This window comes from Emys orbicularis, chromosome 1 (genome assembly GCF_028017835.1).
Source record: "Emys orbicularis isolate rEmyOrb1 chromosome 1, rEmyOrb1.hap1, whole genome shotgun sequence".
In the NCBI taxonomy this organism is placed as follows: Eukaryota; Metazoa; Chordata; order Testudines; family Emydidae; genus Emys; species Emys orbicularis.
In genome coordinates, this window is record NC_088683.1 from 4,240,185 (window position 1) to 4,256,265 (window position 16,081).

Genomic DNA, 16,081 nt, shown 5'->3' on the forward strand with positions numbered 1-16,081 from the left:
CCCAATTGTCTATTCTCTGTTCCCTCAACTGGTGAATACAGAAATCAGATTTTTCAAAGCCAACCACCCATTAATGAGACAGATTGTCTCACTCACAAGGCTAGCTGCATCTCTGTCCCCTTTCTGGTCTCTGAGAGCACCCCATCAGGTATCGGGTCTTTGCCTGTCTCAGGGTGGAACACTAGCTGGCTGTGCCTAGTCTGTGCTTGACCACTTTGCCTACTCTACACAAACCACCATAGAGTTGGCAGATGTTTATCACCTCCTGGCCCTTGTTACAAGGATTCCTTCTGGAACATCACTGAATTTACCTATAGCGCACTGTTATATATGCCACCCGATTGCTACAAACCCCACAACAAGAACAGACAGATGTGCTACAATTCTTGCATGATTCAGCACAAAAATGAGGAACCCATTATACCCTCGGGTACAGATGCACATTATCTTGTATCACAGTATGAGCTGTGGCAACATGCTGCAAGTAATCCCTGCACCAGTCAATACAGATGACCTTAACACAGTGAAGGGAAGTTGGAATGCATGCAGATTAACAAAATAATATAGTTATGTGGAACACATCACACCATATTAACATGGCATATATACTTAGTGATTCCTCACGTTTGTTTATTATAAAGCAGCACTGGCTGAAACATCCGTATAGTATATCTCCAGTAGATCTTGCCAGCTCCAGAGGATGGAGTTAATATTGCATGGTGGGGGCTGAAGTGTACTGTAACTCTGTATTTCCTGGCTTTCAGAGGTTTGCACGCAGCTGCACTTAATGTTCTGGAAGGGTAAGAGGCACTGCCAGTAAACCTTAACTTTGTGATAATGGAGTTTTTGGGCACTGAATAAGAGATTTAGTCTAGTCATGGCAGTCAACGTGTCTGATGAGGTTTTTGTAAATAATTTAGGAAGAATATGGTCAGCCCTGCCCCAAAGAGAAAATCAACTTCTCCTTTCATGGGCAGAGCAAAGTTTCCTATCTCTGTGTACTGACCATCAAGGAGAAGTTGAAGACCAAGGTTTACATGGCAGAAGTTGGTTTAAACAGAGTGGAACCTGGACCCAGACATATCCTCACTTATTGTAAGTCAGTTTTATGGGGTGGTGACTGATTTATTTGTATCTGGAAATAGCAATACAGTGCCCTGTGGCCTCTCCATGTATCAAGACTCAGCATGTGAGGTTGTGGATGATCTCTTACAAAGCTGGGCAAGGTCTCTGCTCCATTCCTTTCCACCTTTCCATTGCTCCCCAGAGCCAGGCACAAGAAAGGAAGGAGAGTGCCAGAGACACTCTTTGTCTTCCTTGCTGAAGAGGCTATGGCTCCTAGTCCTGATTTAACCTAGTGTTGGACCGTTCAGTGTTTCTACATCTCAGAGAAGATCTGCTGTTGTAAAAAGCAATCCTTCATCCAGCACCAGACAGGTTCAAAATGGATACTTGGAGGAAGTAATGATCACTCCCATGGACTGCAGAAAAGTCGATAAATAGAACTTATTTTATTGGTAGAAGCAAAGTCTGTGTTTTAACTACCACATTAAACAAATGAATTTGACTTCCTCCAGGAGGGCTTTAATGAGAATGTTCAAGCAAAAATGTAAAGTTTCTCTAGTATAAAGGTCTCAGCATGTTAAAGACAAGATGTGTAAACCCTGAAATTAAATACCTTCTTAGGGTAACTACCTTGTTTCCAGCTGCAGAGGTTATAGAATACAACCTTGACATTTCATTCTGGTCCTTACAACACTATCTCAATTAAACCCCTGTTGCAAGTGTCATATTTATCCATTAAAGTAGACTTCCTGATAACTGCTATCTCCAATCAGATGAGCTTTTGAACTTGGGAACTCTCCTGAATGAGACCCATTGTGTATTTTGAATTCTGACAAATAGTTTTTACAACTGTCATATCATTCATGCCCAAAGGAAATTCAATAAATATTTTTCCTTCTGTCAAGCATTAAAGTCCAATCTGTAGAAGTGCTGACAATTTCAGGGCAGAGAAGTCATATCTCCAGTAGTGAGATCTGCTAGGCAGCAAAGTAGCCATCAGTATATAAATTCACCAGATTCTGCATATTGGTCATCCAATCTTTAGCAAGTACCATTTTTGACGGAAGTCTTTTCCCTGCCTCAGTGCCCAGGGAAAGAGAAGAAATATAATTTACACTATTTTGAATGTACATATTTAAAGGATGATCCTACTTCCCACCGTGGAGGCTACTGCTCTGAAAATCCTACTGTAATTGATATCTGTATCTTAGCATGATGAAGAATAGGAACATTTTTCTGCACTTACCTGCATATTTCCTTTCCTTGAAACAATTTCCACAGATCTCGCTTCTCCTAGAGACAAATGGGATCATCCGGAATAGAGATGGAAATTGACAACTAAACATTTAGGTTTATTTCATTAGGGGAAATTGTCCCTATGCGCTGCAGTAGGATAAATTGTTCTTTTTCTTCAATGTATATTTAATGCAGTCTCTAATTTTGGAAAATAGAATGAAATTATCGTGGCTGTTGAAGTTGTTTCAATTAGAGGAAGTTTAAGGGGGCAGAGCAGTTCCCTGCTGCCAGTGACTGACAAGTATGGCTCTGTTTCTAACCTGCAAGCAGGCTGAAATACCCATTGTAACAGATCTATGGACTTCATTAACTCAAATTTTCAGGTAAGCAGATAATTTTTTCTCTTCAAAGGTTTTGGTGGTGCTGTGTGGTTCACATCTGTGCATAGTGATCTTTTTAAAGTGGGGAGTAGTAATTTATAAACAAGGACACATAATGAGAGGGTAAGAGAAGGAAACAGAAATGAGAGAACAAGCATCTTTCAGTTAGCAGTCTTTATTTTTTTTTGCTGTTTCTTCCTGTCAAGTTAAGGTTACCTGGCAGGCTGCCCAGAGAATCTGTAGCTTTTTGTTTTGTTTTTTTGTTTTGTTTTGTTGCTGTTGGTGCAGAGGAAGATGTTGCTGTAGGAACTAGCCAGACATATTTCTGCTGTTGGTAAGCCTATAACTCTGTTAATGGGCACCAAGCAACTTAGCAATGCTTCTTTTTTTAGCTATTCATGGACCATAAGACCCAGAGTATGCTACTTTGTAGCAATAGGCTGCCAAGGCTTTCTTGAAGGATTTGGAACCAACCCCTTTTTCCATTTACTCTGCAAAATTGTTTCTCTGATGGTACAAAGAGAAATGTTCCAGAGCCTTTCAGATGTTAATGGGATTAAAGAGAAGACGCTATGAAAATTAACATCAAGATAACCGTGAAGCTGCTTTTTTAAAAACACTATCGTCTAGAATAAAAGTCTAAAATCATTTTTAGGTCACTGTTAGTATGAGCTGTACATCAGGAGGCCAAGTGTGTTTCATCAGTTCACCGCTGTGTCAAAAAAACAAATGCTTTTGCCACATCAGCAAAATTTATCTAGATGAAGAGTTAAAAGTCCTTCTACATGCACATGGGTTCAGTGTGTTTTCCATTTGGGATGTCTATAATCTGTATATATCACACCTTTATTTTGCATAGAATCTTCTTTACAAACTGTCCTAAACATGCTTTTATAGAGGTCAATAATACAGTGACACAGGTGAATAGGTGAATTTAAAATTAACAAATATGTGGAAAATAGAACAGAGAGATTCCTAGAGTCAGAAAATGTGTATGTGTGGCTATTTCTCCCCTTTCAGATTTATACAAGTTTAGAAGAAATACTGTTCACAGCAGTTCATAGTAATGAATGTAGATGGAGTGGAGATTAAGGATAATCTAGGCATGGCACAATATCTAAATGAATATTTTGCATCGGTTTTTAATAAGGATAATGAAGGGCTTAGGAATAGAGGGAGCAGGACAGAGGGGAATAAAGGACGGGGGGTTGACATTACCGTATCGGAGGTGGAAGCCAAACTTGAACAGCTAAACGGGACTAAATTGGGCGGACCGGATGATCTTCATCCGAGAATATTGAAGGAACTGGCGCCAGAAATTGCAAGCCCCTTAGCGATAATTTTTAATGAATCTGTAAACTCGGGTGTGGTACCGTTGGACTGGAGGATAGCTAATGTGGTTCCTATTTTCAAGAAAGGGGAAAAAAGTGACCCGGGTAACTACAGGCCTGTTAGTTTAACATCTGTAGTATGCAAGGTCTTGGAAAAAATTTTGAAGGAGAAAGTAGTTAAGGACCTTGAGGTGAATGGCAATTGGGACAAATTACAACATGGGTTTACGAAAGGGAGATCGTGCCAAACCAACCTGATCTCCTCCTTTGAGAAAGTAACAGACTTTCTAGATAAAGGAAATGCGGTGGATCTAATATACCTCGATTTTAGTAAAGCGTTTGATACGGTACCGCATGAGGAATTATTGGTTAAATTGGAAAGGATGGGGATTGATATGAAAATCCAGAGGTGGATAAAGAACTGGTTAAAGGGTAGACTGCAGCGGGTAGTACTGAAAGGTGAACTGTCAGGTTGGAGGGAGGTCACCAGTGGGGTTCCTCAAGGTTCGGTTTTGGGTCCGATTTTATTTAATCTATTTATTACTGACCTCGGAACCGAATGTAGGAGTGGGCTGATAAAGTTTGCGGACGACACAAAGTTGGGAGGTATTGCCAATTCGGAGAAGGATCGGGATATCCTGCAGGGAGACTTGGATGACCTTGTAAATTGGAGTAATAGTAATAGGATGAAATTTAATAGTGAGAAGTGTAAGGTGATGCATTTAGGGATGACTAACAAGAATTTTAGTTATAAGCTGGGGACGCATCGGTTGGAAGTAACGGAGGAGGAGAAGGACCTCGGAGTCCTGGTTGACCGCAGGATGACTATGAGTCGGCAATGTGACGTGGCTGTGAAAAAAGCTAATGCGATCTTGGGATGCATTAGGCGAGGTATTTCTAGTAGGGACAAGGAGGTGCTGCTTCCATTATACAAGGCGCTGGTGAGACCTCATTTGGAGTACTGTGTGCAGTTCTGGTCTCCTATGTTTAAAAAGGATGAACTCAAACTGGAACGGGTACAGAGAAGGGCCACTAGGATGATCCGAGGAATGGAAAACCTTTCGTATGAAAGGAGACTCGAGGAGCTCGGTTTGTTTAGCCTAACCAAAAGAAGGCTGAGGGGAGATATGATTGCTCTCTTTAAATATATCAGAGGGATAAATACCAGGGAGGGAGAGGAATTATTTCAGCTCAGTACTAATGTGGACACGAGAACAAATGGATATAAACTGGCCGTGGGGAAGTTTAGGCTTGAAATCAGACGAAGGTTTCTAACGGTCAGAGGGATGAAATTTTGGAACAGCCTTCCAAGGGAAACGGTGGGGGCAAAAGACCTCTCTGGCTTCAAGATTAGGCTAGATAAGTTTATGGAGGGAATGGTTTGATGGGATAACATGATTTTAGTCAATTAGGCAATAACGTGTCATCGCTGGTAAAATGAGGGTCCGGCTGAAGAATCTTGCCTGTATGCTCGGGGTTCTACTGATCGCCATATTTGGGGTCGGGAAGGAATTTTCCTCCAGGGTAGATTGGCAGAGGCCCTGGAGGTTTTTCGCCTTCCTCCGCAGCATGGGGCAGGGGTCGGAAGCTGGAGGATTCTCTGCAACTTGAAGTCTGTAAATCACGATCTGGAGACTTCAACAGCTGAGTTAAGGGAAAGTGGGTGGGTCAGCTTTTGTGGCCTGCATCATGCGGGAGGTCAGACTAGATGACCATAATGGTCCCTTCTGACCTTAAAGTCTATGAGTCTATGAGATACTCAAAGCAGTTTCCTAAGGAGCTTTCATCACATCATAGTGTGACTTAAGTTTGACTATGGTGCTTTCTTGTTTGTTACAGATTTGCTCATTAAATTCATACTTACCCCACACTGTAAACTGGCCTGAAAGCAGTGAAGCACTCAGCTGAAAAGTATCTCTGAGTTTCTCAATGTAAATACTGGAATGCTAATACACTGGACTACAAAGTAAACGCACATATAGACAGAAACTGCACCATTTTTGTATACCTTGTCAGAGTTGTATCTAGAGCTTGAAAAGTTTAGTTGGATAATCTTAATACACCTCTACCCTGATATAACGCGACCAGATATAACACGAATTTGGATATAACGCGGTAAAACAGTGCTCCAGGGGGGCAGGGCTGCGTGATCCGGTGGATCAAAGCAAGTTCGATATAACACGGTTTCACCTATAACACGGTAAGATTTTTTTGGCTCCCGAGGACAGCGTTATATCGAGGTAGAGGTGTATTTGCAAATTTGAATTGACTTGTGTGGGTTGCTTTCAGTGTTCAAATACCATTACTTATGGGCAGGTGTGACAAACTGACATCAACATAGGTGGGTTTGTGAAAACCAGCCAGAAGTATAGAAAGGCCATTAATAATCCTCCTGAGGTTCTAAGGCTGCATGCTCAGGGTGACCTTAAACCTCTGACTACCAGAAAATGGGTGGATCACTCCATAATTTCCCTTTTCTTTACGCTCCCCCTTAAGGTGTGGTACAGGCCACCATTGGAGACAGGATACTGGGCAAGATGGGCCATGGTCTGACCCAGTATGGCAGTTTTTCTATGACTCTTGTCGGTGTCTGTTCATTTGATTAAATCTAGAGGCACCCTCGCTTAGAGCAAATAGTGATTGGATGAAACTGCTTTTTCGGTTTTTAGGCATATTGAGTGATATGGGTATTGAGAGGAAGCTATGCTGACAAGTGTGAGGCACCACATATAATGCTGAGAAAATGTACTGGACCCAGTGGGATTCCTCCATTTTTCTGCAAGCAGCTGGGAATGTAAGAGATGCAGAGAAAAAAGAGAAACACCTCAATTTTTCCTAGCTAGGCCAGGAGAGAGGAGAAATGGGTGATAATGTGCCAAATGGAGTCTGAGATCTGCAAATAATTGTGGTGTCCTGTGCTTATGTTACTTTACAATGTTTGTAATGTGTAACTTTTTATGGACTCCCTATCACAGGATTTGTAAGGCATTTATCATCTTGATGTGTATATAGCTATATATAGTGAACAAATTTATGACCAAATACAAAAAATGATGAGCTTTCCCTTGAGTCTTTCGAGTACAGGAATATACAAAGGTAAGTGTGATATTTGTTTTCTAGAGGTGCTTCCCTGTGAAGGAGGCAAAATTGGAAAGATGTCTTTCATTTAGCTCTAAATGCAGGGTTGGGCTTTGTCTGATTTCTTCTGGCAAAAAAATTCATAGTCAGTTCCCTGACACTGAGAACTCTCTGTGGGATCCTCCTCAATAGTCTAAAGTTGGGCCTCTTTATGTTCATTGCTTTTGTGGAGCATTACTTTATTTGGAGGATCAGGGAGGGCGAGGCAGTCTGAAAGAACTGGGTTCCATCCAGTAAATGTTTTGTATATTAGGACCAGAACTTTGAATTCTGTTGTGAAATGGAGTGTGGGGTTTGTGAGTACAAATATAACTATTTTGATTGCTGATGGTGCGTGTTGTACTAACTTAAAATGGTTGCATTTAATCCTATATAGATAAATTTGTGGTTGTCTAACCTGGAGGAGTTAAAATTGTGGATCATGATGTTTGTCTTTATTTGGGAGGAAGGGATGTAGTCTAGTCAGTGAAAGATGGATAAAAGTGTTGTTGGCATATGCAGAAGTAGTGATGAGTCCGGCATGACCTGATGCTTGGTAGCACCTTGACAATCAATAGTCTGGTGACTTTGAATGTTGGTGAAGTCAGGATATGGCCAATTTGTCAAAATATGTTCCCTGTTCTGCCAGCGTAATTCTATCATTGGTTGAGTTTTAAGAAGAGCAATTAGTTTAAGGGGAAGAGAGAGAGTATTGAGATGCACAGGATTCTTTAGTAAAGGAGCTTGGGTGGTAAGGGACATGTGTCCATCAAGAGTCTCTGGGATTTGTCTGGGAATGACTGGATCCAGGGCAGTGCTAATTCACTTACCTCCCACCAGATTGGTGAAAAATCTAATAGTTTCATAGTTTTTTCCCAAGATTTTTAATAGATTGCCCCAAGATTTTCAGAAGTCTAGAAGGGGCTGGTGATTTAATTTTGGAGTAGCCAACTTGAGACACCTGAGATTCTGATTTTTCAGAGTGTGGGTGCTGAACACTTTCTGAAAATCAGACCCCCTTAGGCATCTCAAGTTGGGCAAACCAAAAATTCAAGGTACCCTGGGTCACTAGTGACCTTTGAAAATTTTGGATCTAGGTTTTAAGGCCTGAATGGCCTTATCATCTAGTCTGATTCTATTCCAGGTAGAGATCACAACATAGTGTCATGATGAGAGTCTACAGTTATTTTGTTTTTGTTTCTGATTTACATGTGATGACCAAATGGCAAAGTAGATTGATTTAAATCAGAGTGATTTAAATCACCATTTTAATCATGATTTAAGTGAGCAAGCAGGAAGCTGTGATTTAAATAATTGATTTTAATTGTTTTGCATTTGTGCTTTTTACATCTTTTCCTAAATAAAAGTTTATTCTTATTAGTTGGTTACCATTAAAACATGTTGATTTGCAACCAAATATAACTTTTACGCTAATGTTGGTGCTTCTATTTGTTAACCAGGAAGATACTTGCTAGCTGTCCAAGACTGAGTATAGCTGAGTTGGATCATCAGGTTGATTGGGTATATGTGAGTGCAGCCATTGCAGATGGTAAGATGAGAAATATAGTGGCATTTCAAATTAATAGGTATCCTGTTTTATAGATCATTATGGCTTAGTGTGACATACATTGGTAGTGTTGTTACCTGTTTTGATCCGTGCAATTGGCCGTTATTCAGGTTTGTATCTGTTAGGAGGAGAAAGTGATAATGAAGTCAGGTATTTCTTTGATGCAGTCTGGTTTATTTACAAAGAATTGCATGCTAAGTCCCATTTCTCTGAATAGAATAGGAAGCAAATGTAATCAAACAGGAGGCAGTTCCTTTGCTAAAAGTTCCTAGCCTCATTCCAGCTAGCACTCTGCCTCAAAAGATCTCTCTGGGCTTTCTCTCAGGGCCACTGCCATGGTGTTTTTCTAGCTGTCTCCTTGGCTTTCTGTGTGTTGCTGCTCACAGACACATGGATTTTCACCAAACAGTACCTAGCTCCCTGCATTTGCATTCATTCTTCAGCTTCTGACTGGCCATGCACGTGGCCTGTGTTTTTGGCAGTGGTTACTGTTGTTTCAGCTTACTCCAAAAAGGAGATTAAATTCTTACATTTATCCTGAACGGTGCTTTCATGCCCACCAGCTTCAAAGAGGTTTCACCCACCTTCATCATAATATGTTTTCTTTTATATAGATTTGCTTATATGTGAGACTTTGATAGTAAGCTAAGGACTTAAAATAGTAACGAGTATAATTTACAGGTAGTCCTCGGACTTACAACACTATTCTGAGGAATGAATTGTGTCATAAGTCGAAACCACTTTTCCCATAGGAATCAATGGTATGAAGGTGGGATTGGTTCCTGAACCAAGGCTTGATACACTATTTTCACCACAATAACACAGATTTTTGTACTAAATGAATTATAGATGTTGCAACATCAGTGTATTTACTGTACACTGTATTTTGTAAACAGCATTCAAATAAACATATAAACTCACAATGGTTGCTCAGAATGCCAGCAACACAGGCTCAGAAAGCCATGGAGAACGGTACACATGCTAAGCCTCAGCCAATCACTATTCAAGCTTTCTGATTGGCTGAGCCCGGGGCCGGGAGCCAATCAAAAACAAGCAGCAACCCTACCCGGCAACAAGCTACCCTGCTGCCTCAAAGCCAATCAGAAGCAACCCCTTCCAGCTCCATACCAGTATGATGCAACCAGGAAGTGATTTCAAGTGAACTTTATGCAAATCGAGCGTCATAAGGACGAAACAAGCATCGTGAGGCGTAACAGGCAGTCAATTGAAAAGCGTTGTAAGTGGTGTCCGACGTAAGTCAGGCGTCGTAAGTCCGAGGACTCCCTGTACTTCTGTGAAAACAGTGAGGAGTCCTTGTGGCACCTTAGAGACTAACTTATTTATTTGAGCATAAGCTTTCGTGGGCCCCACTTCATCAGATGCATGGAGTGGAAAATACAGTAAGCAGATATAAATATACAACACATAAAAAGTTGGAAGTTGTCTTACCAAGTAGGGGGCCAGTACTAACGAGGTAAATTCAGTCATGGTGGAAGTGGCCCATTCCCAACAGTTGATAAGAAGATGTGAGTATCAACAGAGGGAAAATTATTTTTTGTAGTGATCCAGCCACTCCCAGTCTTTATTCAGGCCTAATTTGATGGTGTCAAGTTTGCAAATTAATTCCAGTTCTGCAGTTTCTCGTTGAAGTCTGTTTTTGAAGTTTTTTGGTTGAAGAATGGCCACTTTTAAGTCTGTTATTGAGTGTCCAGGGAGATTGAAGTGCTCTCCTACTGGTTTTTGAATGTTACAGTTCTTGATGTCTGATTTGTATCCATTTATTCTTTTGTGTAGCGACTGTCCGGTTTGGCCAATGTACATGGCAGAGGGGCATTGCTGGCACATGATGGCATGTATCACATTGGTAGATGTGCAGGTAAACGAGCCCCTGATGGTGTGGCTGATGTGGTTAGGTCCTGTGATGGTGTCACTTGAATAGATATGCGGACAGAGTTGGCAACGGGGTTTGTTGCAGGGGTTTGTTCCTGGGTTAGTGTTTCTATTGTGTGGTGTGTACTTGCTGGTGAATATTTGCTTCAGGTTGGGTGGCTGTCTGTAAGCGAGGACTGGCCTGTCTCCCAAGGTCTGTGAGAGTGAGGGATCGTCCTTCAGGATAGGTTGTAGATCCTTGATGATGCACTGGAGAGGTTTTAGTTGGGGGCTGTAGGTGATGGCTAGTGGCATTCTGTTACCTTCTTTGTTGGGCCTGTCCTGTAGTAGGTGACTTCTGGGTACCCTTCTGGCTCTGTCAATCTGTTTCTTCACTTACCCAGGTGGGTATTGTAGTTTTAAGAATGCTTGATAGAGATTCTGTAGGTGTTTATCTTTGTTTGAGGGATTGGAGCAAATGCGGTTGTATCTTAGGGTTTGGCAGTAGACAGTGGATCGTGTGATGTGGTCTGGATGTAAGCTGGAGGCGTGTAGGTAAGTACAGCGGTCAGTAGGTTTCCGGTATAGGGTGGTGTTTTATGTGACCATCGCTTATTTTTACTGTAGTGTCCAGGAAGTGGATCTCTTGTGTGGACTGGTCCAGGCTGAGGTTGATGGTGGGATGGAAATTGTTGAAATCCTGGTGGAATTCTTCAAGGGCCTCCTTCCCATGGGTCCAGATGATGAAGATGTCATCAATGTAGCGCAAGTGAAGTAGGGGCTCTAGGGGAGAGCTGAGGAAGCGTTGTTCTAAGTCAGCCATAAAAATGTTGGCATACTGTGGGGCCACGCAGGTACCCATAGCAGTGCCACTGACTTGAAGGTATAAATCGTCCCCAAATCTGAAATAGTAGTGGGTGAGGACAAAGTCACAAAGGTCAGCCACCAGGTTTTCCAGGACATTATCGGGGATACTGTTCCTGATGGCTTGTAGTCCATCTTTGTGTGGAATGTTGGTGTAGAGGGCTTCTACATCCATAGTGGCTAGGATGGTGTTTTCTGGAAGATCACCAATGGATTGTAGTTTCCTCAGGGAAGTGAGTGGTGTCTTGAAGATAGCTGGGAGTGCTGGTAGCGTAGGGCCTGAGGAGAGAGTCCACATAGCCAGACAATTCTGCTGTCAGGGTGCCAATGCCTGAGATGATGGAGCGTCCAGGATTCCCAGGTTTATGGATCACGGGTAGCAGATAGACTACCTCTGGTCAGGGTGTGTCTGTGTTGATTTGTTCCTGTGCTTCTTCAGGGAGTTTCTTGAGCAAATGGTGCAGTTTCCTTTGGTAATCCTCAATGGGATCAGAGGGTAATGGCCTGTAGAATGTGATGTTAGAGAGCTGCCTAGCAGCCTCTTGTTCATATTCCGACCTATTCATGATGACTACAGCACCTCCTTTGTCAGCCTTTTTTATTATAATGTCAGAGTTGTTTCTGAGGCTGTGGATAGTGTTGTGTCTGCACGGCTGAGGTTATGGGGCAAGTGATGTTGCTTTTCCACAATTTCAGCTCATGCACGTCGGCGGAAGCACTCTATGTAGAAGTCCAGTCTGTTGTTTCAACCATCAGGAGGAGTCCTTGCAGAATCCTTCGTCTTGTAGCGTTGGTAGGAAGGTTTCTGTGGGTTAATGTGCTGTTCAGTGGTGTGGTGGAAATATTCCTTGAGTCGGAGACAGCGAAAGTAGAATTCTAGGTCACCGCAGAACTGTATTATGTTCGTGGGGATGGTGCGGCAGAAGGAGAGGCCCTGAGATAGGACAGACTCTTCTGCCGGGATAAGAGTATAGCTGGATAGATTAACAATATTGTTGGGTGAGTTAAGGGTAGCACTGTTGTGGCCCCTTGTGGCATGTAGGAGTTCAGATAGTTTAGTGTCCTTTTTCCTCTGTAGAGAAGCGAAATGTGTGTTGTAAATGGCTTGTCTAGTTTTTGTAAAGTCCAGCCACGAGGAAGTTTGTGTGGAAGGTTGTTTTTTTATGAGAGTCTCTAGTTTTGAGAGCTCATTCTTGATCTTCTCCTGTTTGCTGTATAGGATGTTGATCAGGTGGTTCTGCAGTTCCTTTGAGAGTGTGTGGCACAATCTCTCACTACAGTCGGTGTGGTGTGTTGATTGTAATGGATTTTTTTATCTTCAGTCCTTTTGGTATGATGTCCATCTGTTTGCTTACTCATATCGTTTAGCATATCTTCAGACTGTGGGATGTTTTATCACATGGTCTCTTTGTATTTGTGCCTCTAGAAAGGATTAACTTCAATCTTTACATTTGTGCTGTTAATTCCATGTGTAAATTAAAGCGGCATGTTTATCACAATGGCTAGAAACAGAATTCAAAATCCTTTCTGGGGTGAAAAAACAGTGAGGCGTCCTCGTGGCACCTTAGAGACTAACAAATTTATTTGGGCATAAGCTTTCGTGGGCTATAACCCACTTCACAAATTTTAATAATTCTGATGAATTCCTAAGTAACTCAGGATGGGGAAGGTGAGAAAGTATAGTACTTTTTCCTTGAGTGCTATATGAATTATAAACTCCTCACGCTTTCCGTAGATTTTGAAATTCTAGTTTGAAATACTGTCTAGATGTTAGAGTACTTGTCTAATGCTTCTATCTAATGCCCATTTTTCATAGGTGTGGTACTGAAGGGGGGATATATACATAAGGTTTCTCAAGGCATGTTCATTGTTAATGTTGCGCTTTAGTTTAGTCTTAAACACAAGATTGGAACCTCACATCAAGATCTGACGAGAAGACCCTGGGTTGTGTAAAAATACCTTGTTAAAACTAGGGCTGTCAAGCGATTAAAAAAATTAATCGTGATTAAAAAAATTAATTGTGATCAATCGCACTGTTAAACAATAATAGAATACCATTTATTTAAATATTTTTGGATGTTTTCTACATTTTCAAATATATTGATTTAAATTATAACACAACACAAAGTGTACAGTGCTCACTTTATATTTATTTTTGATTACAAATATTTGTGCTATAAAAAAAATAGTATTTTTCAATTCACCTCATACAAGTACTGTAATACAATCTTTTTATCATGAAGGTTGAACTTACAAATGTAGAATTATGTACAAAAAATAACTGCATTCAAAAATAAAACAGTGTAAAACTTTAGAGCCTACAAGTCCACTCAATCCTACTTCTTGTTCAGTCAGTCACTCAGACAAACAAGTTTGTTTACATTTGTAGGAGATAATGCTGCCTGCTTCTTTTTTACGGTGTCACCTGAAAGTGAGAACAGGTGTTCACATGGCACTTTTGTAGCCGGTATTGCAAGATATTTGTGTCAGATGCGTTAAAGATTCATATGTTCCTTCATGCTTCAACCACCATTCTAGAGGACATACGTCCATGCTCATGAGGGGTTCTGCTTGATAACCATCCAAAGCAGTGCAGACCGATGCATGTTCACTTTCATTGTCTGAGTCAGATGCCACCAGCAGAAGGTTGATTTTCTTTTTTGGTGGTTTGGGTTCTGTAGTTTCCACATCGGAGTGTTGCTCTTTTAAGACTTTTGAAAGCATGCTCCACATCTCGTCCCTCTCAGATTTTGGAAGGCACTTCAGATTCTTAAACCTTGGGTCAAGTGCTGTAGCTATCTTGAGAAATATCACATTGGTACCTTCTTTGCATTTTGTCAAATCTGCAGTAAAACCGTTTTTAAAATGAACAACATGTGCTGGGTCATCATCTGAGACTGCTATAACATGAAATGTATGGCAGAATGCGGGTAAAACAGAGCAGGAGACGTACAGTTCTCCCCAAGGAGTTCAGTCACTAATTTAATTTACACATTTTTTTTTTAATGAGTATCATCAGCATGAAAGCATGTACTCTGGAATGGTGGCCGAAGCATGAAGAGGCATATGAATGTTTAGCATATCTGGCACATAAATACCTTGCAGTGATAGCTACAAAAGTGCCATGTGAATGCCTGTTCTCACTTTCAGGTGACATTATAAATAAGAAGCCAGCAGCATTATCTCCCGTAAATGTAAACAAACTTGTTTGTCTTAGCGATTGGCTGAACAAGAAGTAGGACTGAGTGGACTTGTAGGATCTAAAGTTTTACATTGTTTTATTTTTGAGTGCAGTTGTGTAACACAAAGAAATCTACATTTGTAAGTTGCACTTTCACAATAAAGAGATTGCACTACAGTACTTGTATGAGGTGAATTGAAAAATACTATTTTGTTTTTTATTTTTACAGTGCAAATATTTGTAATAAAAAGAAGTGTACACTTCCTATTCTGTGTTGTAATTGAAATCAGTATATTTGAAAATGTAGAAAAACATCCACAAATATTTAATACATTTCAATTGGTATTCTACTGTTTAACAGTGTGATTAAAACTGCGATTAATCACAATGAATTTTTTAATCGCGATTAATATTTTTGAGTTAATCTCCTGAGTTAACTGCAATTAATCGAGAGCCCTAGTTAAAACAGAATGTCACTACAAGCAAAGGGAAGCTAAGAAAAGTACAGTTCTTTCACAGTTTTCCTCAATGTGAGTCTCCTTTTCAATGTATTGTATATTCAGTTCTGGTCTTCAGTGTCTTGCTGTCCCTTCAAAGTAATAGGGGCCTCAGACTGAATATGTAATACATGTATTCTGTTGTAATTATTCTTGGAACAAGGAAAATGACCTTTTGGTTTCCTTGGCAACTTAGAACTTTCTTTTAGAGTGATGTCAGGAAAACAAAGTGTGTTCCTGAATGAAGTAGGTATTTCACAAGCTGAGTCTAAGGACTGCAGAGGGGAGGGACTGTTAACTGTTGTGCTTCCAGAAACCAGAAGAAATGTTAATATTTGTCTACAGTATTAAACGGTAAAGCTGCAGGTAGTGTGATAGAAGGGAGTATATTCATATGTGATAATGATTTTACAAAAAACTTGGTATCTACAATAAGTTCCATCTTTCTTTACTCTAACTTAAATTTCCCATTAGGTGAGGTTACATGTAAAAGATACTTCATGCCACAGTAGCCTTTCAAGGGCTTTCCTTGGTGAATAGTAACAGTATTTTCTTTTTCTTTAATTCTTAGGAAAAAGAGACGAGCGAAACTTCACATTGAAAGAAAGCTCTTTTTTTTTTTTTTTTTTTTAAGATGAATACACCCCGGGAACTGTAACCCAAATGTTTCTCTGTCCGTGGAGAAGATTTCATTTTTGAAACAAGATTTCTACGGAAGGTATGAATAAAAATATTTACTCTTCCTCTTTAAAGCTCATTTGTTTCATAATAAATACAACTGTACAATGCATCTCAGTATTCAGAACTTGAAAATTTTACTTGACATCTTATACTGAGAGGTAGATAAGATGAGAGTGGTGACGCTGGGAGGGCGCTAACCAATGTGGTTCAGCTCCTCTGCCACCATTTGGAGGCATGTGATATACAGGAGCTCAGTCTAGTTAATCTAATGATTGCTTCTGGCCTTAAACTCT

General features: G+C 40.6%; 1 protein-coding gene across 1 annotated transcript in view; it reads left to right on the forward strand.

Annotated features, from left to right (window-relative positions):
- Positions 1 to 15,721: 15,721 nt before the first annotated feature.
- The window catches only part of PPP6R2 (protein phosphatase 6 regulatory subunit 2), a 111,207-nt gene continuing 110,847 nt past the window's right edge, over positions 15,722 to 16,081 (forward strand). Inside the window, exon 1 of the mRNA XM_065397506.1 lies at positions 15,722 to 15,825. The gene's annotated coding sequence lies outside the window, so the exon portion shown is untranslated. The remainder of the gene's footprint in view (positions 15,826 to 16,081) is intronic.